The following is a 26578-nucleotide window of genomic DNA, read 5'->3' on the forward strand; positions in this document are numbered from 1 at the left end:
GAACTTGGGCCACGATCATCGTATCCCTGTGTGTCTTTTGGAGCACTATGGCCAGGTGTTTCAGGATCCCCAGAGTCACTGCATGATGCCAGGGGGACATTGCTGGGCTCTGGGGTGTGGACTGTGTGGTAAAATTCCTCCTCAGACGGATGAAGGGCTGTCCACATTCTCCTCGGGGCCCGTAGCTGTGACCTCCCCAGCAATACTGGACTCTGCCGACGTTGGGGTGGCCATTGTGGCAGGCGCAGATGCTGACTGGGAGGGATTGTGGTGGTGCAGCCTCCACTGACCTTTCAGGAGCTGGAGTGGGTGTTTTTTCAGTGCTGGAATGCGCCGGACCCTGCCACTGCCCATGGAGGTGGTTGGACGGCTCGTCTGTGGCTCACCGCTGTCATGATCAGTGCCTGTGGGGGTAGAAGAGAGGGCCAACATGAGTGATTGTATGATGTCCTAATAGCATACATGGCTGCATTCACATTTCAGTCATTTGGGGTTTGTGGCCTTTTGGGTGTAGCAACAGCAGTGGTACATGTGCATGAGTATGATATGTACGCAGGTTTCGGAGTGACTCATCCTGGCCTGGTAATGTGCTGTCTGGCTGGCACACTGCCGAACCTGCTGCACAGTGTGCATGATGGGATGTGCAAGTTAGTGCACTATGGTTGATGTGAATTATGTACTTGCACTTGGTCCTTGATTGCGTGGCAGTTGGCTCTGCATTAGTTGGATGGGGGGGAAGGCAACATGACAAGGTGCATTTGATGGCCCTTGGGGGAGTATACATCATGCAATTTCCATTGGCAGTGTTGACTTTGGACACTCACCTCCTTCGGCAGACGACGTTGCCCCACCCTCCATCTCGTCGACGCCCTCAATCGATTCCGTCCCGATCAATGCCGCACATGTCTCCTCCCATGGCTCAAGTCTCACTGGGGAACTTGGGCCCCCTCCAGTCTGCATTTCCTGACTCTGGTTGGCAGAGAGGAGGCCCCGCACCCGCAAGTCATCCCACCGCTTGCGGCAGTCCTTGGGGGTGTGGGGGTTGGTGCCTACTGCGCTCACCCTCTGGGCGATTTGTGCCCAGATGTTTTTTTTATGGATTACTGACTCTCTCCACATGTCAGGGCTGAACACAACGTCAGCATGCTCTGCCAGGTAGACCACCATGGCCTGCAGCTCTTCAGGGCTGAATCTCTTCTTGCGGAGCTGGTCCGCAGACTTCTTTTGGGCTTTTGGCATAGTTCCTGGTTGTGTGGTCCTTTCCCCGACTTTGGATTGCTCTCAAGGGTGCTGCCTGATGAGGATGGCAATGGATTGTGTTTTTAAAGATGGCCACTGCGCTCCTTCCCGTTCATGTGCGATGACAAAATTTCCGGTTCCGTTGTTTTGCTGTGACCGTAATTTATGGGATCCGTAAATTACGGTCACCGTTATTTACAGACGCTGCTGCTTCCAAGGCGGTGTTGTTATGTACGTGTCGCAGCATGCCGGTAGGGGGTTTTGTGGGTCATTTAGCGGCATGCCGCTAGGTACTTTTCCGGCATGGCAGAAAGTGCGTGTCTGCGAGGTCGTAATGAGCCGCAATTAGCGGTCTGACACCAGGCCGGTGTCGTACTTTCCGCCATGCCGGAAAGTACATGTACTTACCTCCCAGCTCAGAATGAGGGCCATTGTGGGTTTTACTGGCCTATCACCCCTGGTTCATTACCCAGAGCTCTGCATCTTGCTATCTTTACTTATTCTGTGTTCTTTCCTCAGGGTTAGACCTTGTGAAGTGTTTTCTATTTAGTTACTATTGCATATGATGTGTTTAATTAAAGTGTATACATTGTAATAGAACCTTGATCGTGTAAAGCTCACAGCCGATGTTACCACAAAAGGAAAAGAAGGTATATCTCTTAAGTGTGGCTATTTTACCTTTATGATTGTTTTGGCTATTGGTTTGTAAATGTGTGAGGGCTGAGTAGGCACTTTAGCCTACACTTGCACTCGTACAGGGCAGAAGAACATCTGTCACAGATAAAGAGTAGTATACAAAGTAGGAACCAATGTGGTAGTGTGTGAAAAAGATGCTCTGAATTTCAGCCAGGCAGAATGTCATAAAAAACTCAGACTCTGACTGCTTCTTAACCACTACTGAGACCTCCTTTTGCCATACCCCACGTACCTCTGGTCCTGGTGGAGGGACTGGAATACTATATCGCACAAACTATGTAGTTGTTTCACCCGCCTCAAATCTGCTTCCTAGTTTTTCCTTCTTTGAGTAATCTCTTGCCACCTTTTCTAAACCTTATCCTATCTCATTCCTGCTTATCTATCGCCCCCCGGGGCTATCAATTCATTCTGTGATGACATCGACAATCTCCATTGACTAGTTTCCTTGTACTTTTAGGCAATTTTAATATTCATCTTGCTTCTACTCACTTCTCACTTTCACCATGTTGGATTCCTATTTCCTTTCTCCTCTTTCCACTCCCCCCTCACATGTCTCTGGCTCCCATCATGAGCTTATGTTTGTTTCCTCTTCTTTGTCCCTTTCTGATGTATCATCTCTCCCTGTTTATCATTCTGATCACTATCTTCTTTTCGCCTCCATCTTTCCCGTACCTCCGACACCACGTGCCGTTTCTCTTTTCCTCACTTTCCTCATTTCTTGACACTCTTTATCCTACTTCTGTTTTCCATCCTTCTCGTAAACCCTCTCAGCCTTGGCTCTCTAGCCACCTTCAGTTGATGCAACGTCCCCTACGTCGACTTGAAAAGAAATGGCTCAATTCTAATTCTGAGGGTGATTTCAACTCATACTCATCATATCACATCTTATATGATGACTTTCTTCTTGCTGCCAAACAATCCTATTTCTCTGATCTCCTCCATGCACAGTCAACCTACCCACAACATTGTTTTCAAACACTTTCTCATCTTCTTTCCCCTCCAGCTTTGGACCACTCACTTAACTTTTGCCAATTTGCCTCTGACATAGCTTCTTTTTTCTCCTCCAAGCAAGGTGGCCTCTCTCTGCCTAGCTACTGACTTCTCTTTCTCTTCCACACCAAAATCACTCTTGCCTCCTGTCTTGCCTCCTACCACTTCTATTTCTCATTTCTCCTCCATCACAAATGAAGACATCACAATTCTAATGACCTGTGCTCATCCTACTACTGCACCAACTGACCCTATCCAATCTGCTCTCATCTCTGAGGTCTATCCCTCCCTTAAATCTTATCTCACTTCGCTCTTTATTATGTGGCTCCTAACCTAAGTGTTCCTCTCCTTCTTCAAACACGATTCCATCATTCCTATTTTTAAAACAACCTTCTGCTGACCCCTCTCTTGTTCTAACTTTCATCCAATTTCTCTTCTTCCCTATCTCTCTAAACTGGTTGCATGTCTTGTTTATGTACAAGTTTCCTCATTTGTGTCAAACAACTCAATTCTCCCTCATTTTGAATCTGATTTCCGTCCTATGCACTCAATGCAAACCACTGTTTTGTCTGTCCAAATCTTATTACTCACAAAACATCACTCTAAGCATTCTACATTCTGACCTTTATGCTGCCTTTGACACTGTTGATCAGTCACTCACGATAGCTTCATGTTTAATCCTTCTCTTTCATCCATTGGTCTTTCTGGCTCATTCTCTGTGCCATGGGGTTGGACAACTTTGTTCATGGTGTCCCACAAGGATCGGATCTTGGACATTTCTTTTTATTTCTCTATACTTCTCCTCTAGCTAAAGTGGTTTCTCCTTAAGACCCATCCCATCATGTCTACACTGATGACACCAAATTATTTCTTTCTTTCTTTCTTTCTTTCTTTCTTTCTTTCTTTCTTTCTTTCTTTCTTTCTTTCTTTCTTTCTTTCTTTCTTTCTTTTCCTTCTCAACTGACATACATACTTAGCTGTCTTCATGTTTATTGGCCATCAAATCTTGGATGCCTTCCAACTATCTCACAATTAACAATACAAAAACTGCAGCACTCTTTTTCCCTTCTACTATTGTCCCCCATCCCTCCCTCATTCATATAATGTCCCTCTTCTCAACACTCCACTGTATCTACTGCCTGACATCTGGAACTCTACTTTGACTCTGCTCTATCATTTAAACATCACATTTCAATTTCCTCTCGTGACTGTCGCTATCATCTATTCAATATTTGCAAAGTTCGCTCTTTCTTGACTTTTGATGCAACTAAGCTACTGATATCTTTATTCATATTCTCACGTCTCTTCTACTGTTCCACTACACTTTTCGGCCTCCCAATCTCTCGACTTGCTCCCTTAAAATCTGTTTTCAATGCCTCTATTTGTGTAAGTTTCTGCTTGACTTCATGTGATCCTATATCCTCTGCTCGTCTCACCCTTGGTTTGCACCACTTCTATGCTCAATTCAAATTCAACTTTTTATCCCTTGTCTTTAAACCACTATACGGACTTACCCTGGATTACCTCTCATTGCTTGTTTCTTTGTTTTATTTGCTTATATAGCGCACAAAACCCGGGAGTATCTGGGTGCTTTACTTGAAGAAAAACATGGTTAAGAGATTAGTGCAGCATACAGTGAGAATTTACAGTAACTGACATGAATAGCCATAATAGTATATAGAGATATATAACAATAGAGAGACTGCAGTACGTACAATGTTCATGAGAGGCATGCCTACGAGCCATATAGCATTACATCGCAAGCGCAGTGGGCGAGGCGACCCTCATGGATCTATCAGAGAGGAAGGAATTGACCCAAGCTGCAGCTTCTTTGGAGAACGAGGCCACTGTGATTAGATGGTTGGTAAAATATGGTGGTCGACAAGGTCGAACGCTGCCGCCATGTCCAAAAGAAGGAGTAGCGCAGGTTTTCCATTGTCCCTAGCCACGTCCATTTCGATTTTCAGATCCAGGAGGGCAGTTTCTATCCTGTGTCTAGGACTGAATCCAGATTGTCTGAGGCCTAGAAGATTGTTGGTCTCAAGGTGATTCTGGATCTGGATGTATGCTGCCTTATCTAAGATTTTTAGGAGAAAGGGCACAGTGGTGATTGGCCTGAAGTTGGTGGGAATGTTGAAGTTGAGATTTGATTTTTTGAGAAGGAGCATGACTCAGGCATCTTTAAGATTTTTGGGAATGGTGCAAAAGGCAAAAGAGGCATTTATGAAGGACGTGATAAAGGGGGCAAAATCTTTGGCTCCGTCTTTTATGATTGAGGCTGAGCAAATGTCTCCTTGGCATTTGGATGGCTTGAGACTTCTAATGACGGATTCTAATTCTGAAGTAGTGACCAGGGACAATTCCAACGCTTTGGTTTGAGTGGTGGGCCAGGGGTGTTGGGGGCTCAGTTCAGGTAGTGTATTGACTGGGGTGTCAGATTCAGCGGTGGCCAGTGGGCTGGATTTTTTAGCTTCAATTTTGGATTGAATTTTGTGAGTGAGGCCTTTTGGATATTGGTACACCAGAGGGCGTATTTTCTGCAGGTGTCTTTTGGGGAGATAGGAGATTCCAGTTCTTTGAGGATAGTGAATAGCTCCTTGGTGCTGGATTTGGCATTGGAAGTTCTGTTGTTATAGTTTTACCTTTTGGTTTCTAGAATCGCTGTTTTGTACGCATTAGAGACAGTTGTAAATGTATCCTTATTCTGCGCTGATGTTTTTTTTTCCAGTATGCCACTGCATCTCTTTTACATTTACGTAGGGTTTTCAGCTAAGCCAAAAACCATTTGTTAAGGTGCGCCAGTGGTTTGGCTTTCCTTAGTTTGAGACGGGCTAGCTGGTGTAGGGCCTTAAGTAGATTTTGAATGTAGAGTTCTACCATTGTTGTCGGGTCTATGTCAGGTGTCTGCTGTTGATGGGTGATAGGTTGAAGTAATGGGAGTATGCTTTCTAGGGAGACAGGGCAGTTATTTCTAGTTAAGGCTGGTGGGGCTTGGAGATCCTTGGGAGACGATTGTTTAGAATCGTGGATTTCAAAGGAAATTACATTGTGATCAGTCCATGCACAAGGCGTGTAAGAGAGGATTTTGGTGTTGCAGTTAAGGTCAGCTATCCAATCTAGGATTGTGCCTTTATTGTGTGTGGGATCAGATATGCGCAATGGGAATCCTAAATCAGCAATGGTATTTTTGATGACTAGGGCATTAGTATCTAATTTGTCATGTAGGCCGAGATTCAAGTCACCTGGAAGCAGGATTTGTGAACCAGGTTTGGAATTTTGTGTGCAGAGGTAGGTTAGGTCTTCCTTGAAGGAGGATAGTGGCCCAGGTGGTCTATAAAGGATGTGGATGAGGAGTGTCTGCTCTGATGAGAAGGGGAGTTTTACGAAGAGTAATTCTCCTGAGGCGAGAGGTGAGGTGTTGCTTTCTCTGATGGCCAGCGTGTTTTTGGCAATGATGGCTACCCCACCTCCTCTTTTGTTAGTTCTATCGGCCTTGATGATGTTATACTCATCTGCGACTGCTAACATAAGTGCAGGGCCTGCAGCCGGGTGTAGCCACGTTTCTGTGACCGCAAGGAGGTCTAGTTTATTTGGAGGTGATGAAGTCTGATATGTCTAAGGCATGGGCAATTAGAGATCACATTGATGAGGGCCCCTTTGATTGTGGTAACTTCTGGTTGTGCTGGGGTGGAGGGGGTTTTGGGATAGGGGATTTGAGATACATGAGATGCGAACCTGTGTGAGTCTTTACCAGAAGTAGTAGTTCTATTGGGCAGAGGGGCGCTATTGATCAAGAGGGTCTTATGTTGTGCTCTGAGTGCAGTAGTGGTGCGGGAGCTAAATCTTTTGTTCCTGTGGGTCCTGGAGCAAGGTATGTTTGGGAAGTTGAGTGCTATTTTGTGCATAGTAAGCTTAGGGAACATGTCGGGGTGGTAGTTGGGTTTGTACTGCACAGGATTTGGAGCTGGTTGATCTGCTGTGCCTGTATTGAACATGGAATGGGGATCAGGTGACCGGGTGGCGAGGATACTCGTGCAAGTGTAGATGACAGTCCCCCAGGTTGCCATGTGCATAGTTTAGTACTTGCCAGTCACTGGATGGTGGCGCATGGGGAGGTTGTGAGTGTGTTGGGTAGCGACTGAGGCCTCATTCAAACAGTTTGTAAAGTCAGATATCATTGGAGTAGGAGGCAAGCCCTACCTGCAAGCGAGAATGAGCAAACAGTGAACAGCATATAGTCGAGCAGTACACTGCGTATGGTGGGCTATCTATGGTGATGGGCCAGCACTAGGATGATAGCAAGTGGCCTGTGGGTTGTCGAGTAGGGCGCAATTGATAGGGCAGGCTAGCAGGGAACACACATGGAAGCAACAAAGTTGAATAGGCAGTGGGTGTGGTATGATAGAAGTGCAAACAGCGCGGGGGGAGAATGGAGGCAAGAGGCGACCACTATGCAATGGGTACAGTTTCAATTGTGGGCATTTGCATCAACACGTAATGAATACAGTTTCAATGACAGGCTAACAGCATTTGCATCAACACGTAATGAGTACATTTTAAATGGCAGTCTAACAGCATTTGCATCAACATGTAATCAGTACAATTTCAATGGCGGGTTAACAACATTTGCATCAAGACGTAGTAGGTACAGTTTCAATGGCGGGCTAGTAGCATTTGCATCAGCACATAGTAGGTACAGTTTCAATGGCAGCTGGCAACATTTGCAAGTGGGTACAATTTCGATAGCAGGCAATCAACAATTGCATCATCATGGCCCAGATATTAGAGGTACAGTTCGAAGGCGGGCAAGCCACAATGAGGGGTGAACATAGTGAAACCTTCGGAGACATGTGGGGGTTGGTGTGGCACAATTAGTAGGCAGGCTGAAAAGGAGCGCACAGGTAAATAGCATGGGACAAAGGGGGCAATGTCTAAAGATCACATTAGGTACGATTGGTAAGGCAAGCTACAGGGAAGAGCATATGAAGCAACAGAAACAAGTGTGCAGTAGATACAGGTTAGAGGCATAGCAATAACAGGCACCATTAATAATGAATGCAGATCAAGTAGTAGGCTGGCATGAGGCTCATTGGTGTGGCGCAGTTGGCAAGACAAGCTAGTGGTGAGCGCACAGGAAACAGCAAAACTCAATGTGCAGCATATATGGGTAACCTGATGGGATTAACTAGGATAGCCGTCGATTATTCAGGAAGTGCCAAGACCACATTCTATACTCCCTCCCATTCTCTTGGTTCTAGTTCTCAATTTCATCTTGTAGTACCAGCCCCCCCTGTACCCAGTCATGCTTTCACATGTTTGCTCACCTTGCTCCTATGCAGTGCAATGCTCTTCCTCTTTCTCTACGCTCTATCACGGTTCACTCCTTTTTTCTTAAATCATCGAAATCTCATCTGATCCAGCAGGGTTGATCTGAGGCTTCACTTGTCATTCTTTCATTGTATATTATTGTACAGTTTTTTATAGTCTTGCTATGTACAGCACTTTGGATTAAGGCACTGTATAAGTCCTAAATAAATATAAAAAAAAATATAAGATGTGTGAGACTCTGGTTTGAGACTCTGATGTGAATCTGGTGAGTCAGGACTGTGAATTCAAAGAAAACAAAGCAAAAAAGAAAAATGTGAACTTAGCTTTCCATGGTAGCCACACCATGGTATAGCATGGACTGAGGTGCAATGAAATATAAGATTAACAATTATTACCCCCTAACACCTAACCTACTCATCTCTAATCCCTTGCTCATTGGTGCAAAACACTCATCTCTAATCCCTTGCTCATTGGTGCAACACATTGGTGTAGATCAATGGAACAAATTGGCCCAATTCATGAGTTTGCAAGCACAGACTATGTGGTGTTGTTTGAAAAATGTAGGAAGTAAAGCTGCTTCTGCATTGAAGATGTGGAATGTGAAAAGCCATGTTGCTCAAAGTAGATCCATTGTTCTTTTTCTGCTGCAGGAAGCCAGCATAGAGAAATGCTACTTTTTTGGCATCTTTTTGCTGCCCTGAATCTCTGCGGAAAAGTGACAATCAAAACATGTATTCTCAGGAACCTTCTAGAGGTTTGGTCAATTGGGGGGTGGTGTCTGATTGGCATGTGACATCACAGTCAGGGGCAGGCAATTCTTACACTTTCTGTAGGAAAACATACATCAAGGGGCAGATCACAGCCTTAAATGGGAAGGGCAGAAAGAACCGGGGAATGTTTCTCAGAGGACCTACTACCTTTGCTGACTGAGGATCTGGCAAGTGTTTTGTTGGGTTTTTCCTGCTGCTTTTAGGTCTTGTCCGTAGCAAACAGTCTCATTGCTCGTTAGCAAGTTGTTTCATTTTGCAGCCGGCATACCAGATAGCAGAGGATCCTCCTCGAGCAAATGAGAATGCCCGCCACAGACAAGACGTAAAAGCCTTGTATGCATTATGGCGTGTATGCATTAAAGCATCTTGTAAAAAAAAAATGTTTTTTCTCCAATCGCAAAAAATGCCACTTGGCCATCTGAATGAGCATCATCTGGAATGTGTACACAATGTTCGGTCACCCTGATTGTTTGCTTTTTCAATTTTTGACCTACCTGGGTAGATCTGGGTTTAGCTAGGAGCCCTATTGTTCACTACTGAAGTCCAACAGGAGCCTTACTGCCTTGTTCTGTATCACCTTCAGCATGAGAAGTACAGATTTAGAGAGCCCCAGATAGACGCTATTGCAATAGTCCAGTTATGACTCCAAGACGAATTGGCTTGAGGAGATGGAGCTTGAATGTAATGCCAGGGACTAGAGAAGCACAAGGACACACAGAAGGAGGTTATGAAAATGACAAGAATGGTGAGAAGGCTAGCAGATCCCAGGTAAATGATCTCAGTCTTTGGGACATTAAGAAGCAGATATACGTGGAAATAAAATTACACAGTACCCTGATTGTTGTTATCAAACATCCAGGATTGCCTGAGGGGGAGTTGGGAGGTAAGTGTTAAAGAGTCAAGTGGGAATGTATGTTAGGCTGAGAGAGAAAAGGGTCAGATCTGACGTGGGCTGCTTAGAAAGGAAACTAGTCACATGTATAAACGTTTTCTCTTGAAAATGATTTATCTGCCAAAGTCTCTGTCGCCAGCTTGTGTTTCCTGTGTATATGGGTTGGCAGCGGCGTTCACAGGGTAAAGAAGTCATATTGTCAGGCACACTGGGGGCCCTAAGCCCACCTCGTTGTGTCTGTTTCATCCTGTAACTTCAAACGTGGGTTTTCATTAAAGTAGTCTGTAGGTTCAATGTTTTAACAAAGTCATGGAATTACAAAATAATTTGGAAATTGTGCATTGTGTATTTCCCAATCCATCATTTACCCTCTATAGCCCATTTTATAACCCGCCTCAACCTACAAACGTGGTGGAGCATTTGCACAGGTGAGATAGAGAGGCGGTGGACCAGCACCTCATTTCCACTTTGAGAGATTGGTTAAGGTCGATTGCAATGCTGTTGTTACAGCCCACAGAACACAGAAGCAACAATGATCAATAATTGGGTGTTTCACTGTTTTAGGAGCCCGACATTGCATCATTGTTTAAATGTGAACAACAAAATAGTGACAGGGCACCAGGATCCATAACATTCTTACGCAATTGGAAGGCAGGGCCTTGCCACAGTGACCTATCACCCTTCGAGTTAACCAACAAACTAACTAACCATAATTCAAGCAAGCCATAAAACAGCCACATATCATTAGTTTGGGATATTAGGTGTCGTTTGTGACACCTTTAAGCTGAAACTTTTGCAACAAGAATTGACAGGGAGGAATGTCATATGAGGAGGGGGACACAGCCTGTAGGCGTTGTTTTGTTATGTGCCCACCCATTGACTGCTGATGGCCATAATACTCCCTATGGGCCTTCTCGACCAAACATCTCCTTTTGGGAACTGTTTGAGCTTGTTTTATTCAAGCTTTACCATCAAACTTTGCACTCAAGTAGCTGTCGGTGTTTTTTCAAAGCAGTCTTCTGAGAGTTCATGATTTAATTGGAGTTGTTAATACACGCTACTGATGAAATGTAAATGTCTTAGCATGTCTGCCCTCAGCCACTCGATGTATAAGCACCCTGTGTGTTCTTCACTGAAGTACAGTCAAAAACAATCATTGGCAAAGCCAGACGTTTGGACTTGTGTGTGTGTGCGTATTCAATATTTTCCAGGCACTGCTATTAGAAGCCAAGGTACAGACGTATTTGGCACCTGCTACCATCAATGGCCAGTTAATACCACTACAGCTGTCCCTGACAAGAGCCTTTCCCATGCCTACACAAAAGACCACCAAACATTTGGCATTGCCAATGCTTGTTTTTACATTACAATTACCACCAGTGTATTGGCTTGCAATTATTTTATAATACAGCTACTTATTTTTATGGTTACGTTAGCAAGTTAACTCACTGTGATAAGTTCAGCGTTCTGAACCAGTAATGAATGTTGAAATCATTAATTTGGTACTGATCTCAACGACCCTTACACACCGGAGTTTTTATATTGTGTAGCACCAGTTTTTTAAAAAAAAAGTAAAAACTTTTAGAGAGACGGTTGCTGTGAAAACAAATATTAAAAGATATTGGGCCCACGGTGGCCATGACAGAAACACTAGCAGTGTTGGGCAAAGTAAATTGTGCCTTTGGTCTGTTCTTTTAAACTCACTTTTATAAGGGTTCATAATTAACACGAGCGTGTTAACGATAAAAACGAGCGTATACGTTTCATCAAAATGTGCCCTCTAATGCATGTTAAATTCGATTGGGTTAAATTTGGTATCACTTTAGTCAAAATACTCAATAACACATTGAAATTCTGTTTCTTGTGTTTAACTTGACTCCCCTGTATCCTTCGGTTTCATGACAGCAGGTGGGATATGAGCACTGTGCACGCACGCCTCCCTTTTGGAATTCTTGGACATGGAGGATGGCTGAAAAAGTGTCCTGTGTTGTCTTGAAGACGTATACATAAAAATATATCTGTTTTCTCTTTTGAAAACCATATTGTGCTTACATAAAGTTGGAGGTTCAACCAGGCATGCCATTGCGGCAGCTCATCCACCCTCTATCATTTCAAAACATCGTACATGCTTTTAATTATTTGGCCCAGTATTCCACTTTTGTTAACCAATGTACAGTTTTTCAGGCTAAAGCACTTATGAGTCTTCGTACATTTCTTTTTCCAATCCAGATGGAGCACAGGGTTGCATCGAATCAGCCAAGCAGAGAAAACGCCAAAGAAAAAACGGATTTTTGGAATAAAAAAATGATTTATGATCCACCGTGTCCAAATGGGAAAACAATATGTTTTCATCCAACTCTCCTCATTCTTGTATTTCAGATCCCTGGCAAGCATGCACTGTAGTTCCAGGTCATGATTTATGACTTAAAACTTTGTTGAACAGGGATACATTTCTAAACAAGAATAAAAAGGTTCAAGAGGATGTGAACGTTGACATCAGAAGCTAAATCACTGGCGAAAATACAGGGCATGCTATGCACTGCCGATACAGGACAGTGGCCATGTTAGGCCTACCGTTGCAGGACATTGCGTTCACTGTCTCACTATAATTGTGCAGCGGTAGTAGATGGGTGATGTAACATGACACAACTGTGTGAATTCAGATACGTATTTAGTAGATTCCTTTATTGAAAGCGAACACTTGAACACAAATACAAAAGTGTATTGTACAGTATAAAACGACAGCAGGAGGGGAACACTGTGGAATTCTTCTATGGGATACCCAGGTGGTCTTCCACACACTTTGAACCAATTATTTTATGCCCATTATTTGAACTTGGTTCACTGCTGTCATAGAAATCTAACCCTGGTCTGGTGTCCATCTAGCAGTTCTAAAATTAGTGGTCATGGCCCGCAGTTGTGAGTTTAAACAGATATCTGGATATCCATAGGTTTGTAAGATTGTTGCTAAAGTGGATTAACGGCCACGTTTTTCTGTGTGGGCATTTATGTCTAGTATCTTCTTTACTACTAGAGGCAACCACATAAATAACCACAAGAACATAAGTGGTAAACAGTTATTGATCATGGTTGCACCATGATGCGCTTGGCATCATATCGACGAGTTTCCAATTTTCCGAGTTCTGGGAATAAACATACATTTATGGAAATAAAGCCGCCTACCATCCTTTACAGATTTCCAAGGGACATGTTTGAGTTTCCATAAAAGACTAGTAGAAAAGCGCGCGCATGTTTCATACGCACGTGCACTACTGGCTTAAGGAAGCATGGTATAATGCAAACGTGTGTTTCCTTGCAGAGAGGTGTGTTGCACTGCCTTACAAAGCAACAGCATAATTTGGCATCCAATGCTGGATACAATTAAAGGCGCATCCGCAGAGATGAGTGCAAGTGATGGCTTAATAAAGATGGCACTATTTGCAGGCCAAAGTACCAGATTTACAAAACAAGCCACGACGGATCCACCCTACGATATGAGCACAGTGAACTCGAGCAGATGGTGCTAGCTATGATGGATGCTGAAAGCATGCAAAGTCTCCATGGTGTGAACCAGAGTACAGGTGAGGAGAGGAAGTGTAAGTAATCAGAATTATTTTTTTAATTAACACCATGCACATCTTTATAGCACCTCTTTATAGCAGAATTGAACACATTATTGCTTTATTTTGATAAACTGTTAACCTTTCCTGGTATTGGGGATAGTATTACTTGTTATGAGTTGATATTTTGTAGGCAGTGGATATGTATGAATGTAGTATGTGTGGCCTGTGTGGGAGATGGGCATAAGGACAGCGCTATCAGCTCACGCCCCAGTTATGGGCCTGCTGCAAAGTAAGGGAAGATAAAACGTGTTACACCCACACGGTTGTAGTGCAGTTGAAATAATTCAAAATCACAATAAAATAATATAAACAAAATAAACCTGTTTGGAGACCGTGCTTGCAGCCTTCACGTGAGTATTGTGAAAGTGGAATATTGCTTAAGGGGTATAGTGGTGTGGTATGCTCAGGGTGAAACTCCACGCTTTGTCTGCTGACCCATTGGTTAACTTCACCCACCAACATGCTGATGTTATGATGTGGTGAGATATGCAACACATGCACCTACTTATTGAGCGATGAACACATGTTTTAGGCTGCTTTGACAAGTTCGAGTTCTGTTTAAGTTTAATCATGCCAACTGATGAAACCTTTGTACACGTTTAAGAATGTGTGAAACACCAAAAAGGCAGAAATACATTGCAAATGGATGCATTGATGGCATCTATGTATGGAATTTAGTGACATTTCTATGGTGTTATTAATGTTATGGGGAAGCATCTCTTATCTAATACTCCAAATTCAACAATTCCACCCGACTATTTTGAACACAAAAGAATAGAGCTATCTATAGACCCCTATTAAAAAAAAGTATACGTTTTTAAGGTTAAACCAACAAAAAATGTAAAGCCTACAAACATGTGAAATACATTTGTTAAGGTTACAAAATAACGTGGCACTTACAGAAATGAAAAATATGTTACATCAAAATCAAACATCACACATGTCTTATTGTGAATCGATACCTATATTCTGTTTTATGTCGGAACATGGAATGTCTTGCATACATCACAACAACATTAAGAGTGTGGGATGTTTTGACCCACTCAGTCATGCTATGCTACATCACTTTCCTGCATCCATGCAAGAAACCGAACAAAATGGTGCACACCAAGATCTCTAAACTGCATTTTTGTAACACCCAGAAAATGGATGCACTGCCCTGCCACACACATATTTCAGGTGGGGTGGAACAGAGTACTTACTCACTGCAGGAATGTGCCAGTATGCTCTGCAACATTTAACATACAGTGGAGTGAAAGAGGCAGCATTATTTTGCTGAAAAGCCCCAAAATGCCTCTTTAAAATGTCACTTTTTCAACCTTCAAAGTGCTTTTTGGCGCTAAATCCATCATTTCTCAGGAACCCCTGTGATTAAAAAGGCCCTGCAATGCCCAGGATCATTCATTGTGGCTCAGAGGAACCGGGTCTCATTTGAATGACAGCTCCTGTCAAAAGTATCTTTGGAAAAGCAACCAGGGACTGTGTTTTCATTTTACATGGGAAACACAGCTAAAACTTTGCAAGTGTATCTAAAGAATCAACTGTAAGAGAACGACTCTAAACAGATGCCTGATACATGTATCCATGCTGCAAACAACTTCAGCACTCAAGGAAAGAACAAGAGCTATACAAAGTGTATATTTGCTGCAGATGAAAACCAAATTTAAAGAAATAAGTTAAATATGCTTTTTCCTGAATGAAGAGCAACATTGCCTATTTAAAAGCACATTGTTGTGTAAAGGCATGCTCTTTTAGAAATATAAAAATATTTATTGCTGGTAAAAGTACACCTATAAACTGTTTTGATTCCATAGGTTTCAGTCAAGATTTAAAATGAGAAAATAAAAGCTAAACCCAGGATAAGTTGGTAAACTATACATAAGAAAAAAACTTGCTCTGCCAGTGCTCGCCCTGAGAAAGGGCGACACCTCATAAACTGCTGGCACAGGAAAGGCTAATTGCTAGCTTGGAGGCTTTGAATCCCCAGGGAAAAGGGACTTCCCAAGTCATCATCAGACATTCGTCTTTGCTCCAGGCTGAGACAATAGCAGGCTAAAACTTTCACCTTTCAAGTGGGGGGGGGCAGAAAACTTCAGTCAAGAGAGAGGCCCCTCATCCTGCTTCAAAGAAATTGACATTTGCTTACAGTTGGGGCAAAGAAAAAAAAAGATAAGTGATAATAGACTTCCTGTTGGTTTTAAAAAGCATATTTTGTAACTGAACTTTCAAGACATTTACCTTTGCTGCAAGAATGAGGAAACATATGCAAGTGGTAGTTTTAAATCTAATTTTATGCTTTTTTCTGTGAAGACTTGGTAGAACTCACTACTGCATAAGGAACAGAAGTTGTAAAGAATGACAGATTGTGGGGAAAGTATTGATATTGCACACATAGCATTTTGTACACACATCCCAGGAGTAAATGCACATATATGTACAAAAGTGGAAAATTTTAGGCCAAATCTTTCATGGTTAAAATTACCAAAATGTAGCAGAAAGGCTAAACCAAGTCCCACAGACTTGGGGTTTGGATTGAAATATGACCCACAACATATGTAATCTGTGTATCTGATTTTCTCAGAGGTTATCACTGTTTAAATATGTATTTGTGGTAAAATTAGATTTTGGTTCTAGGAGCTAGGGGAGGTTTCTAGACATTGTAAAAGTAACACCACCATAAACATGACATCTTGTTCTGTGATCCAATCAGTGAAGAGCAAGGTGGAAACTATGCTCTTGCCCAATCCTAGCATCATGGGTGTGGACAGTAAGCCTGCCCCTGCCATATACTTTAGTGATGGCATGATACATAAGGGAACCTGACAACACACAGACACACTGATTCCTGACATTCTTCCTGATTTGCTGCATGGCGTCCTGTTCCTGATTTCAGGTTTCATTGCAAAGCCAATGCCTATGCATTTCTGAGCCCTTTTCAGGTAGGCCTCAAATCCTAAAAATCCCAAAAACCCAAGGGAAGCATCCTGATCCAACCTGGCTTGCTACTACTACAAGATGCAGGCCTGCTCCAAACTTGCCATCCCACTGATCTCCAGTCTCCAGTAACCAGAAGGGCCAGTCCAGTGCAGTCCAGTGACCAGAACAGTCCAGATGATCCTGTCCTGCCCGATTTGCCCAGCTGTCCTTGGTTAGACCCGATCCGTGTGATGACCAGAACCCTTGACGGTCCAAAATCCTAAATTAAAGTGGACTGTAAGTATTAATAGGAATCATTGAAAGCCATAGCATACATTGCCTTGCCTTGTCCTATCCCCATCTCTAAACCATCCTTTCCTTAGCTTAATAAGTTGTGACACTGTCAGAATCCTTATTTCAATCCTGTGTTTGATTTATCTTGCTAAGTGCCATTTCTGTAGTCATTTTTATCTTGTGTAAATCTTAAGTTATCCATCTTACTTCGAGTGATCCGACTGGCTCTGCCGGGGTGAGCACTGGGGATTTGGTGTTGAAGTCATGAATCAACTCCCCAGCTTACTTTGTCCCTCCTTGGTATTCTAGCCGGAATGCTCTAGTCATAGAGTAAAATTATAGTAAATAGTTTCTTGTCCAAACTGAGTTTCTTTTCTGTTTTCACTACCCGATTTTTCTAAAAGCGCCTCTCATTCAAGCTTGCATATCTTCATCAGTTTAATAGCTAGAGACTTCATTTGAACTCCATTGTGTATTTAAGACCTATAGCTACACTCCAACTAAAAAAACGCAGACGCAGTGTATTTCACCCGTTTTTCTTAAAAACCGTTTGGCTAATTTTAGGCAGGAAGCCACATTTTTTTGCTATGTTTTACATGGGTGATTTATGTTCTAAATTATTTTCAACCTTCCATTCAGATTCAAAGTGTTTACTTTTGCTCAAACTATAGCTCATGATTGTTAGTATCTGTCCAATGTTGCTCCCATAGAGATTTGTATTGAATTAAGGATTTTTTCACACATTCACTGTTTTACACAGCCATTTCCGAAATGTAATTTTAAAAGTTTAAGATTTCAAATCTGTTTTTCTCTCTTGTTTGGGGAGGGAAGGATATATTTTAATTCTGTTTTCCATTCCTTATTCCTGATTACCTGCTGCTTCCTTATATCTATTTAGAACTGTTTATTTGTTAGTTGAGGAATATTGCAAGGGGAAATCCTAATTTAAGTGCTATCTTTCCAGCCAAGCCAAAAGTGTTCTTTTCTCTGGTGTTTTATATTTGTGTTGATAAAGAGAGAATTTAAGTGCATTACATACCTCCTATCTGTTATTGTCACCACATTGGTGATTACTGCTCCCTATTAAAAGTATATGCTTGATTTGAATTTTAAATAAATACATAAATATTACCTTTACCAACCAGCCTGATTCCTGGTCTATTGTGACCTGGGTATTTGAGAAGGGGTGTGATATGAGTGGTATATCACTCAGAATATTGAACCTATAGAAAATAAGCATTTCAGCTGTGTGCTGCATACTAGGCTGAGACCAGGGTGTTTTGTCGCCTGATTGAAATACTTCACAAGAGTACCAATAACAACACAGTTCTTTTTAATGGAGTGCACTTAAATGATTTGGAGAACAGTGTTTGTCTCGGAAATATAACAAAAGCATTACATATTGTTTTACGTAAATGGCAACATTTTGTTGTGGGTCCAGTATCGTCAACTACAGCTGTTTAAAGAAAAGTGTACCTGTTAAACCAACGTGCATACTGCAGTTATTAAAATAGTGCATTTGTGTGTGTTTGTGTGTGCGTGCTCCTGTTTCTGACTGTGTCTGACAACAATTTCCTGTGTGTGAGTGTCAATAGCATGTTGCTGCATATACGCTTCTTATACGCATGCATAATTTTGGCGTATGCCATGCATGGGAGTGTGCCTGTGTTTGTGTGTGTAATTGTCAGAAGTGCCTGCTTCAGTTGTGATTTTGAATTGTATTTGTATTGCTACAGAACCCTTGACCCATACAACTCAACTTGAGCTTGAAGAAGATGCCCATAGAGTGACGACCCAAGTTCAAATTAATGACAAGAAAAGGATACGTTCAACACTGTCCACTAATCTACGCTTTCAAGTTGGAAATTAATGATGAAAGTTTTTTCACACCTATACAAGCTCTGGTAGAGCGACTTATTGGCTCTCATATATAAATGGTCTCCGGCGACTTTGATAACTCAAGAGGTCTTTGAGATTCTGAATCAAGGAATACATGAAAATCATTCTAGTAACCTAAAATCCCTCCACAGGGGTCTTCACATCTCTAATGCTAAGGACATTGACTCCCACATCCAGTGATATTTGTGACCTCTCAGGGCACACCTGTCTTACTGAAGATCAATTTACTGTGAAGCATTTCTCCTATAATAGATTGTGTGCAGTAGGTCCTCTAGACCCAAACTCACTAACGGATCAAATTAAAGAGAAGTACCAGTTGTGTCAGTTTGGATGAAGGTTAGGACAGTTTTTCTGGAGTCCTACGTACTTAGTAAAACCATTAAACTGAGACAGTACACAACTCCACTCTTAGTATAAGGCTGTACCACCTGAGTTCATGGTAGCATAGAAAGAGCAGCCATGGTTATGTTAGGAAGGAGAGAGGGATGCAGTATCAGTACAAATGAAATTGTAATACTAATGGGCCAAAAAAACACTGAAACACCATGTATTGTAAAAATAAATGGCTTATTTAAATACAAGTAAACCCAGATAAATTGTGGGGGAAATAAGCACTATCACGTTATATATAACCACATTTATAAAAACACAGTGTCATGCTTTAAAGTTTGCAGACCGAAGCATACACCTTTTTTAGAGAACTAACAGAAGTCTAGGTAAGTCAAACCTTTTCATACACATTCAGTATAAGTCAAAGCTATTCTTGGGGAGTAAAAACCATAAGTTACTTTCAGATTACTTTACAGTAATTCAAGGGTAGTAGACCCTGTAAGTTGTGTGTGACACTCAGAAAGAAATCACATATTAAGGCAACTGGACAACATACTTTTTTGGTCTAGTGAAAGACAGATTCTAGGAACAGTATAAACCTATAGCTCAGATTCAGGATAACAAAATTATTCTAGGGGAATTGGACCTTGGTGTGTAATATTCAATTACAGTTGCTTTTCAGTTCACAGACTAAGGGAGGCAATACCTCTAACTTATTTTAAGATAACACAGTTACACTCAAGGTAAGTAAAAGCTGTACACGTTTTGCTGGAGCTATCAGCAACTTAAAGGCAGGTGTATACCTAAGACTCTTTTTGTGTGTGTTTAAAACAGATCACCGAAATCAAAACCCAATGTTAGTCTTTATGAATTACTCAAAATTATTATAGGTAGGTAAAACCTAATGCAGATTTATTCTGGAAAGGCTAACAGCAAGTCAGGAGAAGCAAGCCCCTGTTGAGAAACATACACACTAATTTTCTGAAAGAAATAGTTAAGTGAAGCCAACAACATTACTTTTGGCAAAGAGGCACAACCAATACACAGTTGAGTAAAATAACCCTACAGCTACTTTTCAGAATGGCAGAACATTTCTAAGGCAAGTAAACAACCTTAAGTATACTTTTATGAAGGGCAGAACATGTCTATGGTTAGTCAAAACGTTTGTAACTGTTCACCCTCAGAGTTACAGTTACCAACCAACTCCTTTACAAGTAAGTGATTTGAAAACATGTATTCTCTTTTCTAGGCAAAAGGCCCAATCCTTTAAAAGTATGTCCCTTATTTTTGGAGCATGAGTGTTCTCAGTGGCAGAAGGGGGATCACTAGGGTCTAGTGTCCAACAGACAGGGTCAGGATAGGTTCTTAAGTAGCAAATATCAGAGTTCCTAAGGAAGACTGTTCAAATAGGTGAGGATTCTACTTTAGAGTTAGTTTAAGGTCCAGCAGCTTCACAGAAGACACCATAGGAGGATTCCAGCAAGGGCATGGGTGCACTGGATGAGAGGACTCCCAATCACAGACAACACCCCAAAACTACACTGAAATCACAAGAGACTTAAGTTAAGTAAATACCCAAGCGAGCACAGTACCTCAGCAGAGAAGAAGATTTTGCAGAAGGAGGACTTCAGGATCTGCAGCCAAAAACCTGGTAGTTCAATTGCTTCTTTAAGAAGAGAGAAGACAGGCCACTGGAAGGACTTTTGCAGCACGGATCTTTGGGAAGGCTCTAGTCAAGATTTGGTGTCTTTTTCAGGAGCACAGAAGTAGACAGAATATGGTTGGTCAGATTCTCCTCATTTGCAGAGTCCAGCACTCTGGTGAGGGGGCTTTTGGACTGGAATCGTACCTCTGGAGCTCCAGCAGGATGCCCATGAATTTTCAACAGGATTCGGAAGACAGTGCACCACAGAATGGCTTGAGGTCCCAGGGCATTGGGTGTATTGAAGCCCTACAAGGTTTCAGCATGGTGTGTGATAGCTCAAAATGTAGATTAACAAGGGGGGTCCTGGGATCTCTCTGCCAGACATTAGTCCTAGTTACGAAAGCCTTACCCATATTCTTTAGCTCACTATCTATCACAGAGGCGAAATATCCAACACATATCAGTCTTTGTCTTGCCCTGGGCCAGTCCAGCACTGAAATGTTAGGCAATTCTCCTCTGAACTAGAGTACCAACAGCAACCCCAGACACATGCAGATCTTCTTGAGCCTAGTGGTTCACTGGGTCAGGGCCATAATTTTCGGAATCCGCAGGTTGATTCAAATGAAGGGCTACAGCAGGCTCTGGTTTAACAGCAGGCTCTCTGGTCACTTGAAATCGTTTCAACCACATATTCTTCATATTCCTCTTCGGTTTTGATTCCAGTGGTCGGCTACCTCTTTATGCAGAAACCCAGCCAATCAAACAGCCTTGCAACATTCAAAAATGGGGGGTTTAGTTTAGTTTATTTGCTTATATAGCGCACCAAACCCAGGGGTATCAATTTGCTTTTGCTTACATATACAACAGTTGTTACATAATGGTACAGCTATTTACAATAGCAGGCAGTCATCTCATGGAATGAATTAATACATGAGCAATCGGTAGTCTGATAAAAGGATAATAAGTTACAGTAAAATGCATTGTAGGCAATTGCAAGGTGTTCCAAATTAAATAAAAAGATTTAGAAATAACTATACAAATTATATAGAGCGTATTATTTAAATATAGGAATGGAGAATGACGAGGGAGGCCTTTCAGGGCTGCCAGCCTTCCAGTTTGAACTTCAATTTCACACTCAGGCTGGAAGATAAAGGGCTACAAAGTTTTGGACACCACCCTCGTTTCCTGCCTTCATAGACACTCTGAAGCATGGGCAGGGACTCCACAGGACTCCCACCGAAGATCAAAATCACACAAAGGAATTTCCCTGCCTGGATGTCAAGGGAAGGAACAAGAAAGGACAATTAACTCTAAAATAGTGAAAAAACAAGACAGAATCCATTTTGATAGAAAGAGCACCCATGGGTGCCTTTACCGGGGCTGTGCAAATATCCCACGGTAAATGTGCACCGATTTATTAAAAAGTTTCACTGCCACCATCTATTAAAGGTACGTTTTTCCTTGTAACATAAATGTTACATTTAAAATAAGAAAAGGAATACTCAGTATCTCCCCAGTATTCCAAATAAGGTGTGGTGTGCTGGTCTCACTTAATAAAATGTAAAAGGGATCCAAAGATCCTTTATTACCCTTGTGAACTGTATTTCTCACAAGGTTAGCCAGAGAAAGTTAAAAGGGTAGCCCCTAGGGCAACCCAGCAACACTAGGCACGTATTGCCAAACATTTGTCAAAGAGGATAACTTTTAAAAGACACTATGGAGAGGCTTACACATGCCACCCGTAAAAAGAGTGAAATATTCTGTGAGTGTTGAAAAAGGCTCCCATTTACTGAGGTATAATGAAAAATAATCCACCAGTAAAATCAAAAAGCTCTGGGATTAACACAGGTCAGGAAGATGTATCATTACTATGAAAATCTTACATAACAGACAGTACTTATCACCTGATTTAAAAGCATCCCATACTCTAGTCATGGATATCATTATCCTCTCAGTGAAGGCACATGATTATAGTAAAGGGAGTTTTATTGAACCTTTGAATGTGAATCTCCCATCAAATAATGAGTGGTTATCCACCCTGGATGGAAATACACTGAACTTGTATCCACAGTAGACCTTCCATATATGTCTTGGTTAACCAGCAGATTGTCATGCCTGCTTATCGTGTCTGTGCTGGTATGCAGCGTTCTGCTGGTTCCCATAACAAGCAAACTTTTTTTTTTTTATTTGTATCTGGTTTAAACACAGTGTTACAAAGGAAGAAGAAAATACATTTGCAACATTATTCTAAATATAAAACTCATTAATCATATTATACAGTTCATATTATAGACCATAAAAACAAAGACATAAAAAATAAAGAAGATCACACGGCATTTCCATCTTTCAGACTTCGTAAATAACAGTCGAAGATCAAAGAAGAAGAAAAGAAAGGCCTTGTTTGTCCTTTAGTGAGTAATTAAATTTCCAGCGTAAATTTTAGAATTGTTAATTTGTTCTTTCTAGGGTAGCCAAACCACACACTTCTACTAGGAAGGTGACCACTGCTAGCTTTAGTGTGTTTGAATTTCCGTGTAGCATGTACCACCATATTAATTCAGTGTGGACCCTAGAGGCATCATGGACAAATTTTCCAAACACGTGTAACCTCTGTTGCACTATCATTGAGCAGTTTAGGAGAAGATGTTCAAGTGATTCTGTCGTGTCAGGACAACGACAAAAGCGACAGGGAATTTTTAGGCTCATGGCAGATCTGATCTCGAGAATTTCCCCAGTAGGGAGCACATTGAAACGGAAGCGTAAGTAGATTGCTTGGTTAATAGGATTCCAAAGTTCCTAGCTTTTTCCCCTCAGTGACCAGTTGTTTATAGATCTTTGAGGAGGCCACATTTTCCGTAGTAGTGGCCCAATCTGACCACTGTAGCCATTTTTTCACTTCCATTGGATTAGTGAATAGCATTTCATGAGAGACATCTATGGTATTGAGAAGGTTTACGCAGTCTTTTTGTAAATTTAGCATCCATACTGAATCACTGGATCCCCCTCTACCGCCCAATAATATATAAGGGGAATTATTTTTAGATATCATTAGGTTCCGATATAAAGCCATTTTTTTCCATTTTACTCTCATGGTTATTGAAATAAGGCCTAATTCGTAGCGAATTGCAGGTATCGGAACACAATGGGGCAGATAAAAGATAATTTTTCGCCAGATCTTTGATTCCATTTTCTGGACCAAATGATATATTTCAAACGGTAAGATTTCTATGCCATATATCAGTTTCGGAACAATTTTCAAGTTGTAAAACCTAATCAGAGGAGTGATAGAGAATTTGCAAAATTTACCTAAGATCTTTCTCATTTGGAGGATGAGCTTATCTGTTTTCTCCAGGTGGAAATTCCAATAAAAGTATATCGAAATGCTACCAAATATAGGGAACCCCAGATAACAGAGTGAACTTACTTTTGCTAGCAGACATGTATTTATTCGCCATTTAAATTTTATAGTTCTCTTCCTGGAGGTAAAGGATATGATGACAGACTTCTTTTCAATTATCACCAGTTCATTTTCTTGTGCATATATAGAAAGGGCCCTACATTTTCGCTGTAAACCCACTGGGGTACTATCGACCAAAAGCAGGTCATCCGCATAGGCATTACAACATATTTTAATGCCCTCAATTTGCGGAGAGACCAGGGAAAATTTGTGAGAGGGAGATCAGCATCAGTGGTGTAAAGATTGAAAAGAGTGGGGGGAAATAGACACCGTTGTCTGAGGCCATACTTAGCGTGAATTATTTGGGAAAGATCACCCGACATATTTAATCTTACTTGAATTGCTGAGTCTTCATGGAGATTAATAAAAATTGTCAGCAGATGTGACGGCAGCTCCATTTGGGATAATTTAGTCCACACTCTCAACCTGTCCACCTTGTCAAAGGCGAGCGATAGGTCTACCGAAGCCAGGTATATAGGTGTTGCCATTTTTTTACAAGCCTTTTCTAAAAGTAAACAAATAATCAGCCCTCCTATTTCAGTTCCCATCCCTTTACGGAAACCAAACTGCTGGGGGGGTAAGATATTGTTTTGGTTCACCCATTCCTCAATTCTCTGTAGTACTAGACTTACAAAGATCTTGGAATCAGCGTCCATAATTGAAATCGGGCAGTAGTTTGTGGGACAGGTTCTGTCCCCTCTTCTATATATTGGCACAACGTAGGATAATCTCCATGATTGGGGAATTGTCTTGGTCTGTATAATGTAATTAAAGAGTATAAACAGTGATTTTGCCCAATGTTCCGTTTTTTTTCTTCAAGGTGTTATTTGTCAGCCCATTTGGGCCGGCCGCTCTTGAGTTGTTCGACCTCTTAATCTGGGATTCAATATTATTAATCGTGACATCGAAACCCCAAGACCCCTCTTTTATAAGTAAGAGTTCATACGTCATGGCCATTTTCCCCTTGTATAGGGTTGAGAAATGTTTTCCCCAGGTATCCGACTGTACATTTACAGATTGGACTACTACCTGTCTTTTTTCAAGCACATTTATTAATCCCCAAAATTCCCGACCTGATGTTCCCTTTAGGGCTGCTAACATAGCAATATTATCATTATTTTGCAGTACACACTTATGATTTTTCATCCAATTTTTTTTATTTTGTTTAATTTGTGTAATTTTCCTCTTTTTTTTCTATCTCAGTCAAGTTGGTTCTCAGGATAGAGCTTATTTGTCGATTTGCAATTTTTTTTGGGGGGGTTTACCAGCGGATCATACATATGTGAATGTGTTGGTTTCAAAGAGCCGTATCTATTAGGTTTAACTGATCTCCCTATCAAATTTTTGATAAGGTCAGTAAAATGCAAGACCGAATAACACTATGTTTTGGCGGACAAAGACATTCTGTTAAAGTCTTTGACGAAGACTGTATTAAGTTTGTCAATGTTTCCTTCATGCCAAGTTATGCAGTTTCCACCGCATGACACTATCAAGTTTATCTTCATTGGTCTTTGTTTAGAGATTCTGTTATTTAGTGCCATAATAATTTCCAAGAATCTGTGGTCACTCATATTAGTGTCACTTATATGAAATTCTGAGCACAGTGCTGATATGGATTTTGACATAAAGATGTGGTCAATGTGTGATTTATAATGTCCATTCGACCAAGTATGCTCATACAAAGAGGAATTGAATATACCATTAACATGGTCCTGTCCCCAATATTCAAACAAATTCCTCCAAATGTCACCATTAATAATCTTTTGTTTGATAGAACAGGCAGCAGCGACCCCATTCTCCATGTTAAGCGTGGGCCTTAATAGTGAAACGCCCATCTTTTTCCCAATTCCGTGCTCGTATTTAATTTTAGAGTTAAAATCACCCGAAATTATAATGTCAATTCCTCTGTATTTAAGCAGCATGGCGGCAAGGCAGTTGTTCAAGCACGAGATGGCATTGCCCAGAGATACTTGAGTATTCCACTAGATGTTTAAAACAAGCATCAATTCAGAAACTGAGTTACTTCCATGTTTCACTACAACGGCAAGTGCAAAATTCATTAATTCAATCAATTCCAAAATACAGGTACCTAATTCGAGTTTGACTGCGACGAACAACCCACCCGTGGGTCTTCCACGTGATCCCAATTTAGCCAGAAGATGTGTACACATAAAACCGTCAAGTTGTATCGGAGCAGTCAACCACGTTTCCTGTATACAAAATATGTTAAATGATGTAAGTTTTGCACACAGTTCCCCAGAGTTCATCAGATTCGAGTGGCCTCTTGAATTCCATGAGAGGAATTTCCAATCGGCCACTATTTTAGTGGCATTAAAGGTTTTGTTTCATTTTTTGCATTTCCGATATGGATTCTCTAAGTGTTTGGGCTAACCAGGCCAAATCCTGCCCCTCCCCTCCTTTAACAGTTTGAGTATTTTCTTTTCGTATCTCTACCTCTTCCCTGCAGGGATTAGGGCTTACTTTTTCTATTTCCCGAGT

This window comes from Ambystoma mexicanum, chromosome 5p, assembly GCF_040938575.1.
Source record: "Ambystoma mexicanum isolate Mex_15411 chromosome 5p, UKY_AmexF1_1, whole genome shotgun sequence".
NCBI lineage: Eukaryota > Metazoa > Chordata > Amphibia > Caudata > Ambystomatidae > Ambystoma > Ambystoma mexicanum.